Consider the following 13,543-nt stretch of genomic DNA (forward strand, 5'->3'; position numbering starts at 1 on the left):
CTGCTGAAAATAGATCTTAAGTCTTCAGGCTCATAATGAGAAAACCCACGACACACTGACCAAGTGTACACCCCCAGCCCACCACACAGTCCCAAACGTCTTTCCACGGGAAACTTTTGAGCGTCAAATTTCTCCCCAATATATCTTGGGTAAACAGTCTGTGTCTTTGAGCAAAGGGTGTTCACAGCCCAGTCCTGCCATGGTACAAGAATTCACCAACAGCAACTCGCCAGCCAAACTGTCCTAAGGCAGTGGTACCAACCAAGAAGGGTAAAGAGGGACAGAAGCCTGCTGGAAAGCACATGTATGCAAAGAGGTGGGGCTGTCTTGTTTATTTTTACACAAGAGCATCTTCTTTCCTGTGTCTTCTGGTTGTTAATAGGCAGTTTGATCAGACAGATCCGCTGCTGCCTCCCCAGGGTCTGCGATGCTGGCCTGGGTGACAGGCACACCGAAGGCCGGCCTGGAAGAGCCCGGCCAGCTCCAGCCCCGCTTGGCTGGTGGATGGAAATAGCACAGTGGCAGCCCCGGCAAACAATGGCCAGGAAATGCCTGCCGGCCCGTGTGCAGGTGAAAGGGAGACGCATGTGCTTCCTGCCGGCGGGAGTTCTCAGTGGGGTCCATCTCGCAGTCCTGCTGACCGTGCAGGACCTCGCCCTCATCACACGCCAGGCTGGGGCAGCAGTGGAATCTCCGCTGTCAGCACGGACTGCGGGGGGATGTCCGACTTTGGAAGGTACCTGCACTGTAGGGAAGACTCCCAGGCTCCGGCAGTTACTGTGCAGGTAGAACACTCTCTGTAGCAACTACGCTGTTCCTGACGCCCCCGCCCTACGTCTTCCAGGAGCTTGTACAACACTGACATAGAAGTGGAAGCACCAGAAAGGCAAGCATTTGTTCTTTGATGTGACTGAGCAAGTCACCGGGCTGGGGGCTGCAGAGGCAAGAGATTCATTCCAAACCCAGGGCTATGGGACATGGAGGCAAGGTCTTTGCCTTGCATCTGGCACATAGTAGGCTCTCAATAAATAACTGGATGTGGGAGAAAGGGACATTTGGGCTAGGTTTTGAAGGATGATTAGGAGTTCACTGCATAAACTACATGCGCATGTGGATGAGAAGGGGAACTGGAAAATAGATGTGGGGTACCGTTTATCCCAGAAGTAGAGAAATGACACAGCAGTGGATCCCTGGTAACCTGGACCAGGGTCCCCAGACTCTCTGGCTCAATGTCACACATCTGGTCAGCACCGCAGTTAAAGTTAGAGTTTAGGTTGAGGACACTGAATTTCCCTCTGCTTCCAAGTCAGGCTCTTTAAAAACCAAGCAAAGTGCACTGCACCCAGCTGGCCACCTAATACGCAGAGGAGCAGGCCGGTGTCCACCGCAGGGGCCACTGTAGGGTGGTAAGCAGCGATGACCTTCAAGAAAAACACAGGAGTCATCTCCCCTGGGGCTAGGAAAGTCAGCCGGCTATGGCTACGTCTGGGTGGGGGCAGATTCAGCGAACTCTTAAGTGGCATGACAATCAGGCCAAGCCATAAACAACTTTCAAAAAAGATTCAAACTCGTAAGTGCTGTAACTTGACGTCATAGGTCTGAGGTCCGAGGCGTACTGACTTGGGGGAGCTCCTAACTCGTCTGGTCTCTCAGGGGCCAGCAACTTGTGGGGAGCAGGAGAAAGGACACCAGCCTCAAGCTTCAACACATGGGCCGAGCAGCCCTGCGGGAAGCAAGGAGAGCCCCACGGGCCCCACAACCCAGAGGGGTTCCCAGCCATCGTCTGACCCCCGGAGGAGCCTTCTCCAGCAGACTTAGACTCCTGGCCTCCTCGACCCCAGCTCAGAGCCTGGGCTTCTCCCTCATTCCACACCGAGGCTAAACATCACCTCTCCTCTCCCACAGAGTCCTCAATAGCCACACGGTTTTTCTAGCCCTTTGGATTGGACTGAACGGCCCCGCACAGTTAAAACCCACGTTGTTCAAGGGCGCCTCTGCGTAAAACAGCACGATATCACGCGTCGTCCTTTTAGTCCCGGCACCAAGCCTCAGTTTTCTGATCTGCAAAATGGCAACGCCACTATATTCCTGTCTCATCAGACAGTGCTGAGGGCCAAACAAGCACACGTAAAAGCACTAGTCACCCCACAAATGTATGCCCATGGGTTTACTGTGCTACTCCGTCTTTGAGGGGTTACCTGCCCTCAAGAAAAGCTTTCATATTAGTTATTCACCGTGACCATTAGACCACGTCCTAACTTCTTCTGTGTCATTTGGGATGTAACTCTCTATTTCCAAAGTCATACACGCTTTGTATCACCCAGATACCTGTCTTTCATGAACGGCCACCTCAGTTACCACCCAAGTCACTTCCAACAGTGCACGTTACTTACATCAAAACACGATGCCTGGGTGCCTCTGATGCACCCGGCACTGAAACTCTAATAATGAATAAGGCACATTCTTCGCTCTTGAGAATCTTACTGGCTTGCTGTAGCGACAGCTAGAAACCAGGTCACTGAAACATAGCCCACGCGTCTATTAGTGACGGCAGCCTTCCACTTCTCCAGAGTGTCACGGCCCTGCGACCGGGATGAGGACAGGAGGATGCAGATGGGACACGAACCCAGTCTCAAGGGGTCAGGAAGGCCTCTGGAAAACTGCTTCTAAGCCAAACAGATCCTCTCCTTCTGGGTGGAGCGGCACTGTGCGATCACCCTGCAGGTATGATTTTCCAGCCAGTTCACGTATGAATTTTTTCCCTCGCCACTTTGCTCATTGTCTTGTATCCAATCCAGTGGAACATCTAGTGAAAGTGGTCAAGTCCGTGCTGGCACCAGGTGCAACCCCAGGGAGGGAGGGACTTGTAGCCCTGGCTGCTGGAAGTCCAGGACACAAACGAGCCCACTTTCAGGATCTTTTTTCATTCTGTGGATATCTAAATACCAGTATGCAAAGGAGACATTTAAAATAAGAACATACATGTTAACAGAACAGTCCCTCACAGAGGGAGACGCTGGGAGATGTCCTCGCTAGGAGAGTCTTAAGCAGGGGTCGAGGCAACGGGTTTAGAAGCTCTGTTGCTTTTCCAGGAACCCACTGAGGATGTGTGCACACATCAATCAAAACTTGAAGGGAAAAATAATTACTCTCACAACCTGACAGGTGCTGCAATATTTTCTATTCGATTTCACTTTTTAAAAATGCTGGTCGCCACCCCCCTAAACGTCATGTCGCCCTCATCGGTCACCAACCGCAGCCTGGCACAATGAAGAAGTCCATCCTGTGCCGGTCTGGATGCCAGACTAGATGGCCCCTGAGAATTCTGTCAAGTTCAAAGAGCCCATCAATCGATGAGAAATTGCTTCGTCTGACAAGTTCCTTGCTGTGTTCTCAACAGCAATGTGGCTCTTCTAGACTACCAAAAATCTCCTTTCCAAGAAAAGTCATGGCAACTAAGTGAAGCTACTTTCCTATTCCTCAGGGCACAAGATGAAAAGGAAGAAACCTTCCTAAGGGAAAGTCCTGTCTTCTGCTTCCTTCCTCACCCTGCCCCCGATCTACCTGGGGCCTGACACCCGAGGCCTCGGCACACCGCTTCACTGGTTGACAGATAAAGCTGGCATCTCAGAAGCAAAGAGGGACAGGGGCGCCAAAGAACCTTCAAAATGAACCGGGTCTGCGGTGCTGCTGCATGGGAGAGCCATTCCTGGCGGAGTTTTTGTTTCTTTTGGGTTCACTATGGCTCTTTTCATCTTTTCCTACTATTTTCTAACCCACAGAGTAAGTCCAGCACTCCAAAGACAAAATTTATAAAGCTCTTTAAAAATTCTACCTTCCCCAATAAAAACGTGACAGTCTCGTAAAAGGGACCCGTGTCCTGGCGGGGCTCCTTCCCTGGGCAGCGTGTGCTCAGCTGTTTCTTCTCATCACAGGTGGGAGCGGCTGCAGACCTTCTACCCTGTCACCCCCACCCACCCCGACAGAGAGGGACCAGGAGCACAGTAGTAAGATGAGAACGTGGACTTTCAGGACAGAAGGGCCTGGCTTTCCAGCCTGGCTTCCACTTGGTCGCTGGCCTTTACCAAGTGACTTAACTCCCAAGTCTCAGTTTTCCAATCTGTAAAATATATCTGCCACTTATTCCAAAGAAAAGTACATGGCCTCCAGGAGCCATTAGGGTGTTGGGATAGTCATTTCTACTGGACTTTGTGATGTTGCTCGATTTAACCAGAGAGAAATCCGGGCTCAACCTAGTCACCTAGGCTCAGACATCTTCTCACCAGGCTGCAGCAAAACAAACCGTGTGATGAAAGCAAACTTTGTCGGGCAGCACACAGAAAGGGGAAAAACTGGATTCGTAACACACCAAAAAACGGTGAGGCGAAATGCAAACTTCGGGGGTTTACCCTCTGTTCTGTTATGGAAACTGCATACTCACGAGTATAAAAACTCATAATATGACCAAAGAAACGGTGAAGGAAGACAAAAGGTAACACTGAGCTGGGTAAGAAGTCTGGGTTCAACCCACTATTCTCTTGTTCACCTCCACAGGACTGGTCTAAATTAAATTAAATTCATGAGATGAGACCCCAAAAGAAAAGCTGATAGCATGCAGGCTCTAATCCAGCGGAGTTGAAGGGGGCAGGGCTGGAGGAATAGCAGGGCTGAAGAGCCGGGCTTCAAGGGCTGGGCCTTTTGACAGGCTCATGACATTGCTAGGTTTCTATGCTACGACTTTTTTCCCCTTGAGGATACTTGTGGTAGGTGGTGAAACGCTCAAATACTCTCCAGCAGATGCATAACAAATTCACCAAGAATGTCTTTCTAATCGTGGTTAATTTATCCTCCAGCCACGCTGGCCGCCCCAATAAACTCTTCATACAAAGCAGAAGCTCAGAGAAGCAGCACAGGAAAAGATAATTGCATCAACCATCCATCCACTGAGCACCTGCCATGTGCCAGCTACTCTGTTAGTTGCTTGGCACATCTTACTTCCTTTCCCATTCCCAGTAAACTTCCTGCTGTAGATACAAATGTCTCCATTTTACAGATGAGAAAAACCGAGGCTGAGAGTCTGAGGTCACACAGCTCATAAGTGCAGACCCCAGGGTCAAAACAGGGTCTGTCCAGCTGGCTACTATTTTAGGCTCCATATTTCCTTAATAGTAATGAAAGTTTCCTAATCTACTAAATAATGCATAAATATAAACCAAAAAAGACAGAAGCCATAGTGGCATAAAAATTTTAAACTGCATATTTAAAAGGAAAAGAATTCTCCTTTATTCTCTGGGATTAGGATGGCACTTCTAGGTGTTTCTTTCCTGGTACCCACTAAGCACACACATACTTCATGCACGCACGTGTGCACGCATGCGCACTCCCACACGATGGCTGATGCCTCGCTTGACTGTCTAGCAATACTAGCATTGATTCCTAAATACTCGGTAATAGGATTCATTCCCAGATACAGCACGAGGTGCTTTGTGACCTTCAGCAGACCTCATCAATCATTTTGGGTTTCAGGCTCTTGGTCAGTGACCTGGAGTTATCATAAAACCTTGAAAAGCAGACACACTACATCTATGAGAAATGGAAGAGGATTGAGTTACTTTCAGGAAAAAAAAAACTAAATTCTAAAAGAAAAAAAAAGATCTATATAGAAATAGCCACTTCTATCTGCAACATGATAAGAGTCTGGACTTAACTGAGCAAACAATGTGAAACCACAGAAGGGTCTGGGCAGGCAAAGGAGATACGTTTTGACGGTGAATCGGGAAAGAGGGGGACTGATGTGGTTAGAACAAGGACAGATGTGGACAAGCAGTCACAAGTCCCCTCCACTGTAATGCGGAAGGGTGGCAGCAGGGGGGATAAGAAAAACAAAGGGATCAAGAGCCATTTTCAAGGGAAGAGGTCCAGTGAATCTCAGTCTTGGTGACTAAGGTGCTGGTCCTTTCATTATGAGAAACACAGAGATTGGAAATAACTCTTGGCTGAAGGTGACAGGTAATTTGATTTTGATTTAACTAGCTTATTCCTGCAAACGTTTCTTGTGCCCAAATCGGTTTCAAATGGATTTTCATCAGAATTTTTGTCGTTTCCAAAGAACCTGAGTGAAACTACATAAAGTCATCTTTCTGTGTGGGAGACTTCTAAATTCTTTAAATATTAGCTGTGTCCTTTGCATTCAGGACACAGGGCCGATAAAGTTAGGAAAGCACCAAGAATCCATTAGGATCTGAGCGTGGAGTGAGTGGTCCACCCCACCCCCTCCCCCTAGGGATGATTTCTGTTTCCCCTCATCGCTCAATACACATCGGCTGTGTGGGACTGAGGCTGAGACAATGCCTGAGAGAAAAGGGGAGAATCCATGGGTCTCAGTCTTCCCTGGAAACAGCAAAATGTGAAGTCTGAGCTGGAGGTTCGTCAGGTTCCTTCTCGCTCTAGAAATCGCCCCTCTCCCTCACCTGCTCTCCCCGGTAACCAACAGCACGCACTTCCTAGTCAGCTGGCCCCAGTGAGGAGAACACAGCTTGTGGCCGTGTGCCACAGAACACAGCTAACTGGGTCATGTGAAGACGGACCCTCTGACCTTGGCCTCGTTAATAGCAGCCATACAAGGCCAACCAAGGGAGCAGAGCTGAAGAGCCACGCACTGCGTGGAGGGGGAGGAGGGGGCGGGTCAGGCCAGGGAGACCATCCAGCAGCTGTCCCTCCCAGGAGCCCCAGAGCGCAGGCGCCGCCCACTGACTCTGGGGACATAAAGACACAGGAACGCCATCAACACCCGCCCCTGAGGATGGTGTCGTCTAGGCGGTCACTTCAGTCATGGGCATCCTCAATAGTAGAGGTTGAGACTTGCCCACGAATGTTAATGAACAGGTGCCACAGCCTCCTCCTTCTCCATTTATAAAAATATTCTCATATTTACAGTTACCAGGCTCCCCAAGACAGTGAAATGAAACAAAATATTAATAAACCCATTTAACCAACCGGAACTTGTCTTCCTTTTTAATGTGTGCCCAAATCATGAAAGCTAATAAAGGAAAGAGACAAACACCCGACTGAAAATACGAAACAAATGTTCACCCCCACCTGTGATCCAGGACATGTAAATTAACCCAAAATGCCATTATTCACCCCCAAAATTATTAAAGCTTCTAGAAAGCAGTATCTGCTGTTGGTGAGGGCCTGGTGAGTGAGCTACAAAGGTTCTCCTGTTTGTGGGTATATGAATATGGGGGGGGGTCTGTAGGTAAATGGCTACTTCCTTTCTTAAAAGTGATTAATATTATAAGATCTTTAAAAATCTGAAAATTTGTGGACTAATAATCTCACTTCTTGGGATTCATCCTCATGAAATAATCAGAGATACACACAGAGTTTTACATAAGGATACGTATCCAAGTTTTAATTATGATAATAGAGAAAAAAGCTAGGCTAAATGTTCATTTAAGGGATGGTTAAAAAAATCCTGGGGTATCCACGTGGTAGGCTAAAATGTGCACACACATGTATCCAATTATGTTTTCAGATATATATTTCTTTTTTTTTATTTTGTGTTTTCAGATATATCATGGTACAGAAGAAAATGCTCATGGTACCATGTTGAGTAATAGAGACAGGATACAAAGCCTAGATGTAGTGTATATAAGACCAATTTCATTTACATACACACACACACACAGAGCCGAGAGAAACTCCAAAAGGAAACATACCAGAATATCAACAGTGGCATTGGGTTCTGACTTTTTCTTTAAATGTCCTTATTTTTACTTTGCTGTATTTTATGATGTTCTGTCATGAAATATACTAGATTGAACTACACGAAGTTGCTATTTTGCAGGTAAAAAATGGTCAGATATTGGTACTTTCTTGTTCTTTAGCTTAGTATCTTTTCCTCATCAGGGGATAAAACCTTAAAAACAAAAAATTGCTTAGGTAGGATCAGGAAAATGTATCTTCAAAAACGTATCACTTATTTGGAAGACTCGACGAGAATAAGACACAGAAGAAAAGAACAAATGAATAGTAAATTACATCAGGTTCGAAGGGTCTAGCACATGCTACGTGTGTCTTCCCTGCTACAGAGATATTTGACCAGCCTCTACTAGGTTGAAAATCACATGTTCTGCTGACAAAACTGAATATAAGATTACAAGCAGCATTCTAAAGGTCTTGATGAGACATTGGTACTCGTCTAGAAAACCTAAACTTCTCAGTTATACTCGCTGACATTCCGTACTTAAGATGTATTTAGTCCCTCAAATTGTTGGCAGTTGACTGTAAATATTTCTTCAGCTGACAATGTCTCGCTCTAATGTTATGATTAATATATAACAAAATACTTTTTTTAAACAAGAGGTAAATAGCCAAGACACAAAACAAACCAGACTGGAGCACTTTGCTAACTTGCACAGACTTTTAATGCTTTCTCCAGCTTTTTTTTTGATGGCAGAACCATGTATTTTATTATGAGCAAAAGGGTTGCTATTTCCCTTCGCAGTCTTAATAATGAAAGAGCTCAACACTTCCAGTCTGAATTCTGGTACAGTAAGTGCTCACACTGTCGTTACCACACCACAGAGCAATGACCAGCTCCGTCAGGGCCCTCAAGTGGTTAAAACTTCCTAAGACAGAAAAGCAGACTGATTCACTGAGTTAAGTTTCTTTAAGGTGACCAAAAAACCAACCAACCAACAAACAAAAAACCCTGAGATGGAAAACTTGGGTCTAAGATCAAAAGGCTTCAGGAATGCTCACCTTGCTGGGTTGGGTTGGTGTTAAGGCACTGATTAAAAAAGAGTAGAAAATAAAGGAGCAAATATTATGGACTTAACTTCTTTCATAAGTATTTTTTCTTCTAATTTCTCTCTTCTGTCCTTTACCCCACAACTTGCATGAACACAGTCACACTCACACACACTTTCCTGTCTTCTCTCTCACTTCTAAATTCTGTCACACAAGGATTACTCTGGAGATCCCACCCATTTTTATGAGACCCTAAGTACCTCATTAATGTTTCTGAAAGATTAGCGGTCACTGAGAAAAGGACTGACATCGGATAAGATTTTTGGCTATTTGCAAAAACAACTATAAAACTTTTAATAGGTTAGAATTAAATTCCACTATCACCACATGGGTCAAATTCCACATACAGGTTAGAATTAAACTCCACTATCATCATATATGTCAAGCTCCACATATAAAGATTCCTAAAATTGTCTCTTGAACTTACAACACATTAGCTTTGTTTTTAAATGTCTTTAGAATAAGAAAGCCAAAGTTTTACAAAAATGGTAAAGTTTAAATTATTTCACATAATTCTTACATTATTTTCTAATTAGGAAAGTCTATATATAAAGTTATTCTAGAATTAAGCACTGAAAAATTCACTGTTTAAGTAAAAAGTAAAAGTTCCAAATAATCCCACTGTGTCGAGATAACCATCTGGTTTCTATTTCCCCAACTAGTCATCCTATACATACAGTTGCTTTCTCTCTCCTTTTATCCCCCTCTTTGAAATATATCTTGGTGTGCCTTCATAATAGTACCTGAATTCTTGCATTTACACACAGAAGAAACAAGCTTAATACCCAAGCTCGAGAGAGAGAACCAAAAAGCAGCAAACTACAAGGATATTCAGTGGCCTGATAGTAAGTCTTTGCCAGTTTGGCCAGGCTGTTTCTAACTATATTACCTACAGAAAGTTTTCGGAAAATATATTTAGTTAAAGAAAGTAAAGGTAACGAGCCAAATTTTAAACAAGATATCACAAATTCAAACTAAGATAATGAAGCTTTAACACCAAGGTGGTTCCTGTATTTTTTAAATGACAAGTAGAGTTTAAAAAATATATCAGAGGATTGGAGACTGATACAGCCCGCTCTGGGCCGCTGGCCTTAGCAAGTGGGTGTCCCCTGGCATTCCTTAAGTCAGCTGGCCCTTGAAACAAAGCACCATGGCAAAGTCTTCTGCTAACCATCTGCTAAAAAAATGATTCAACTGCAGTAATGGGTTCAGCAATAGACCCGGAGGATTTCAGAGACAAAGTCTTTGCTTATCAAAATAAAAACCACAATAGAACAATTGTTTCAATCCAATGCTCTATGTTCCAAACTCTCTCTAGATTGATTAGCGTGAAGTCCGGCCAAGCTCATTAAGGGAGAAAACTCTGGACCCTTACAGCGTGGCTGGTGTCGACTGTCCTCCCAAACTCCAGGGCTCTCCAGCTAGGACCATGAGAACTTGGTGGAACCACAGACTCCTGGGCTTTCTTTACTGATAGCATTTCCAGGACTGATTTTTAAACTGTATTTTAAAAATTAGATTCCCAGGATCTTTTCAGAAGAATTGCTTTTTTTTTTTTTGCTTTTTTTTTTTAAACTGAAAAACTGGCTCTCATTTATTCTCCTTGTGTACCTCCAATCTCCAGTTACCTCTTTCAGCTAAAATTTTATAGCCAAATGCCGCTGGAATCTGTGAGTACTCAGATGTTATTAGATAACTCTGATTGTGGACACTCGGGCATTTTAAGTTATGTTCCAAGGAGGTGGAAAGACAAAAATTCTTTTTTTTTTTTTTCTCGCACAGGCTTCCTCCAGCCACCCAATCCCCCTAAATCTCCTGGGCCTGCCAAGGGCCTGACCTTCCAATCTCTGCAGCAGAGGGTGAAGTTTGGCTGGAGGAAAGCACAGCAGATTAAGGCCTCTGTTCAACAAATATTTGCTCACCCACTCCAGCGGGAGTGAGACAGTTTGCTATGTGCTGCCTGCCCTGAGCAACACTTAGGGCCCTTCAGGAAGCTTGTTCAGCTGTTGGCCAAGAATTAGACACCTAACATCAAGGTAAATATAAAGCCCAAACCCATAGAACATTATGGAAAACCAAATGAATTGACCAAACTCCCAGTTTCATGTGAAAACCAACACAAGTTCCCAGAAATAGAATCTGTGGATGATTTCCAAAAAAAAAATTTACACTCACTTTTCTTGCTGGATGGTCTTAATCCAGTCATTTTAAATTCTAAAACTGCCTGATGTAAGGCAACATGTCCCTGAAGTTTTACCTGCACAGCCTGCACCCACTCAGGGCACTGAGTCTGCAATTTCGGTCAAAGCATTTCTGGCTGCCCGAATCCCTGACCCACTCCCCTCCTAAGAATCCCCTCCCATCTTCCAATCCTCCTCTCAAATCCCCGGGATATCTATTTTCTAATCTGAAAAGACAAAAGAGCCAGAGAAAGGAGAACATGTCCTAGTTGGGTGGTCCATACAGCTCCACCCTCTCCCCCAGAACGGGCCAGGCAACCAGATCTCCAGTGGGGGCAGGGGATGCCGGGGGTGGGAGAGCGGGTGGCAGCGGCGGGTGTGTGTTGGGGGAGGGGGAGTGACCTGCCTAAGCTAATTCCCCAAAGTCCTCTGCTCCTAGAAAGCGTGGAGGAGCAGGGACCAGGGCATGACCAGGTTGTGCTGGCATAAAGTTCCCGTTTTCCCTTTTTTCTTCAGTAGTGAAATCACAGCTTCTTTTTCAACCCCCCTAGAAGAATCCGAGGCGCTCGGCTGCTGTTACCAGTGTCAGGGAGCAAGAGCGGCGCTTTCAGCTGTAAGCTGTGAGCCTCACTGCGGTCAGGGCATCTAGGAGAACACTGGCATTCCGGGGTGAATTGACGGCGACTGGGGATGAGGGGCGCAGAGAGCGCGCGCGGAGACCCCGGGCCGGCAGGCGGGCTCCAGATCCCATAAACCAGCTGATTAACGAGATTTACAGCGCTCGCAGGCGGGGCTCTTTCCTTTCTCCCACCCTTTTTTCCTTTTTTTCTCTTTTGCTTAACCGCAAGCAGCCGGGGGCCGGGCCGCCGCGGGCACTGGCTGGGCGGCGATTAGCGCCCTAATCCCAGCGCTGACCCGCCGCGGGGTGGGCGCGCGGGGCTGGGCGGGGCCGGGCGGAGGCGCGGCCCCGAGCTCCCAACGTCCTGCGGGCAGCTCCCGGCTGCCGGGGGCGGGGTAGGGTGAAGAGGAGGCGACCCGTGGGAACCGGGGATCTCGGGGACCCTGCGCAGCGGCTGTCAGTTCCTGGGGTGGAGATATCCGCGAAGTCGCGGCGCGCAAGCGAGGGAGGAGGCTGGCTGGCCCCGGGCTGTGGCCAGCACGCCGAGAGGGGGACAGCGACCCCCGCCCTCTGGGCCCTCCCCGCGCCGAGGGACTATGAGAGCGCCAACGCCAGCAGCGGCCCTCGGCGCCGACCCGGGAACGCGCGCCCGGGGCTGGGCACCTGAGGGCGGGGACTCGCCCTCCCAGCAAAGGTGCGCCCCCGCCCAAGGCTGCCGGGCTGGGGATCGCGCGGGGTCTCCGGGCGGGATGCGGACATCCCCCAACGCTGAAAAGGGCGCGGATCCGAGCAACGTCCGGGCTGCAGAAGTTGGGGGGCGAGCGGGAGAGGCTGGGGGCGAGGCCCACGAAGCGCCGTAGGAGGAGGCCAAGTGGACGGTTGGAGTCAGAAGCGGCGAGAGACGCGGGGACTTACCGATCGGCTCCCTCATGCTGCCCGGAGCCGCCGCCGCCGCCGCCGCACCGGCCGGCCGGGGACCAGCGCGACCCGCCCCGCTCGCAGCCGCCGCGGCCGAGCATGCCCGGAGCCGCCGCCGCCCGGCCCCGCCCACCGCCGGCCCTGCCCCACCCCGCGCACTCGCTCCGCCCCGCTCCGCCCCGCTCCGCCCCGCTCCGCCCCGCTCCGCCCCGCTCCGCCCCGCTCCGCCCCGCCCGCCGCCAGGCCTCGCCTCGCGCATCTCCACGCTCCGCCCCGCCCGCCCGGTGGCCTCCAGGCTGCACTGTCCCGCGCGAGGGCGGCACCCGGGCAGACTCGTGGGCAGGGAGCCTGGATCACCGGCCTCCTCCGGGCGCCGCCTGGGTGGATTATGCCGAAGGCACAGGTGAACTGGCTACCCTTCCCTCTCTTCCTGTCACTTGGGTTTGGGCGGCTTCAACCCTGTGAGAATGTCCCCCCGACGCACGCACAAACACGCACACAGATACTTGTCCGTACATACACAGACACACATAGATGCACACAAGCTCTCATATACAGTCACACACACACTTTCACAAAGCACACACGCACCAAAGGCATGAATAGCGGAGGACAGTGACAGGGACAACAGCTTAGTGCTGAGATCTTTAAAAACAGACATCTAAGAGTCTGAGCTTTAGGCTGGAGACGTCGCAGGTGACAGATGAGGAAATCGTAGTCCCATAAAGTGCTGCCACTGGAAACTGGGAGGCGCTAGAGTTAGCAAAATGCAGAATCTGTCCCAAGACCCTCGTTCTGGACCCTAACCACAAATTGTGTACAGTCTGAGAGAGGGAAAAAAGGCCCAACACGCTAGTGCTGGAAAAGAAAAACCATATAATCAGGGCTGCGTGGTGCGTTATCTGCAGCGCATCCCAGGAAACCAGTGGGAGAGACAGGAGTAGAAAGCATGATCTGGATGGAGTTCAAGGAGCAGGTGGCTTGGGTCCTGATCTTGGGTGCTTCTGCCACT

General features: G+C 48.6%; 1 protein-coding gene across 1 annotated transcript in view; it reads right to left on the reverse strand.

Moving 5' to 3' along the window:
- Nucleotides 1-12,672, reverse strand: part of JCAD (junctional cadherin 5 associated) — a 36,379-nt gene extending 23,707 nt beyond the window's left edge. Inside the window, exon 1 of the mRNA XM_072954900.1 lies at nucleotides 12,529-12,672. The gene's annotated coding sequence lies outside the window, so the exon portion shown is untranslated. The remainder of the gene's footprint in view (nucleotides 1-12,528) is intronic.
- Between the last annotated feature and the right edge of the window lie 871 nt (nucleotides 12,673-13,543).

This window comes from Vicugna pacos, chromosome 35 (genome assembly GCF_048564905.1).
Source record: "Vicugna pacos chromosome 35, VicPac4, whole genome shotgun sequence".
Taxonomy (NCBI): Eukaryota; Metazoa; Chordata; class Mammalia; order Artiodactyla; family Camelidae; genus Vicugna; species Vicugna pacos.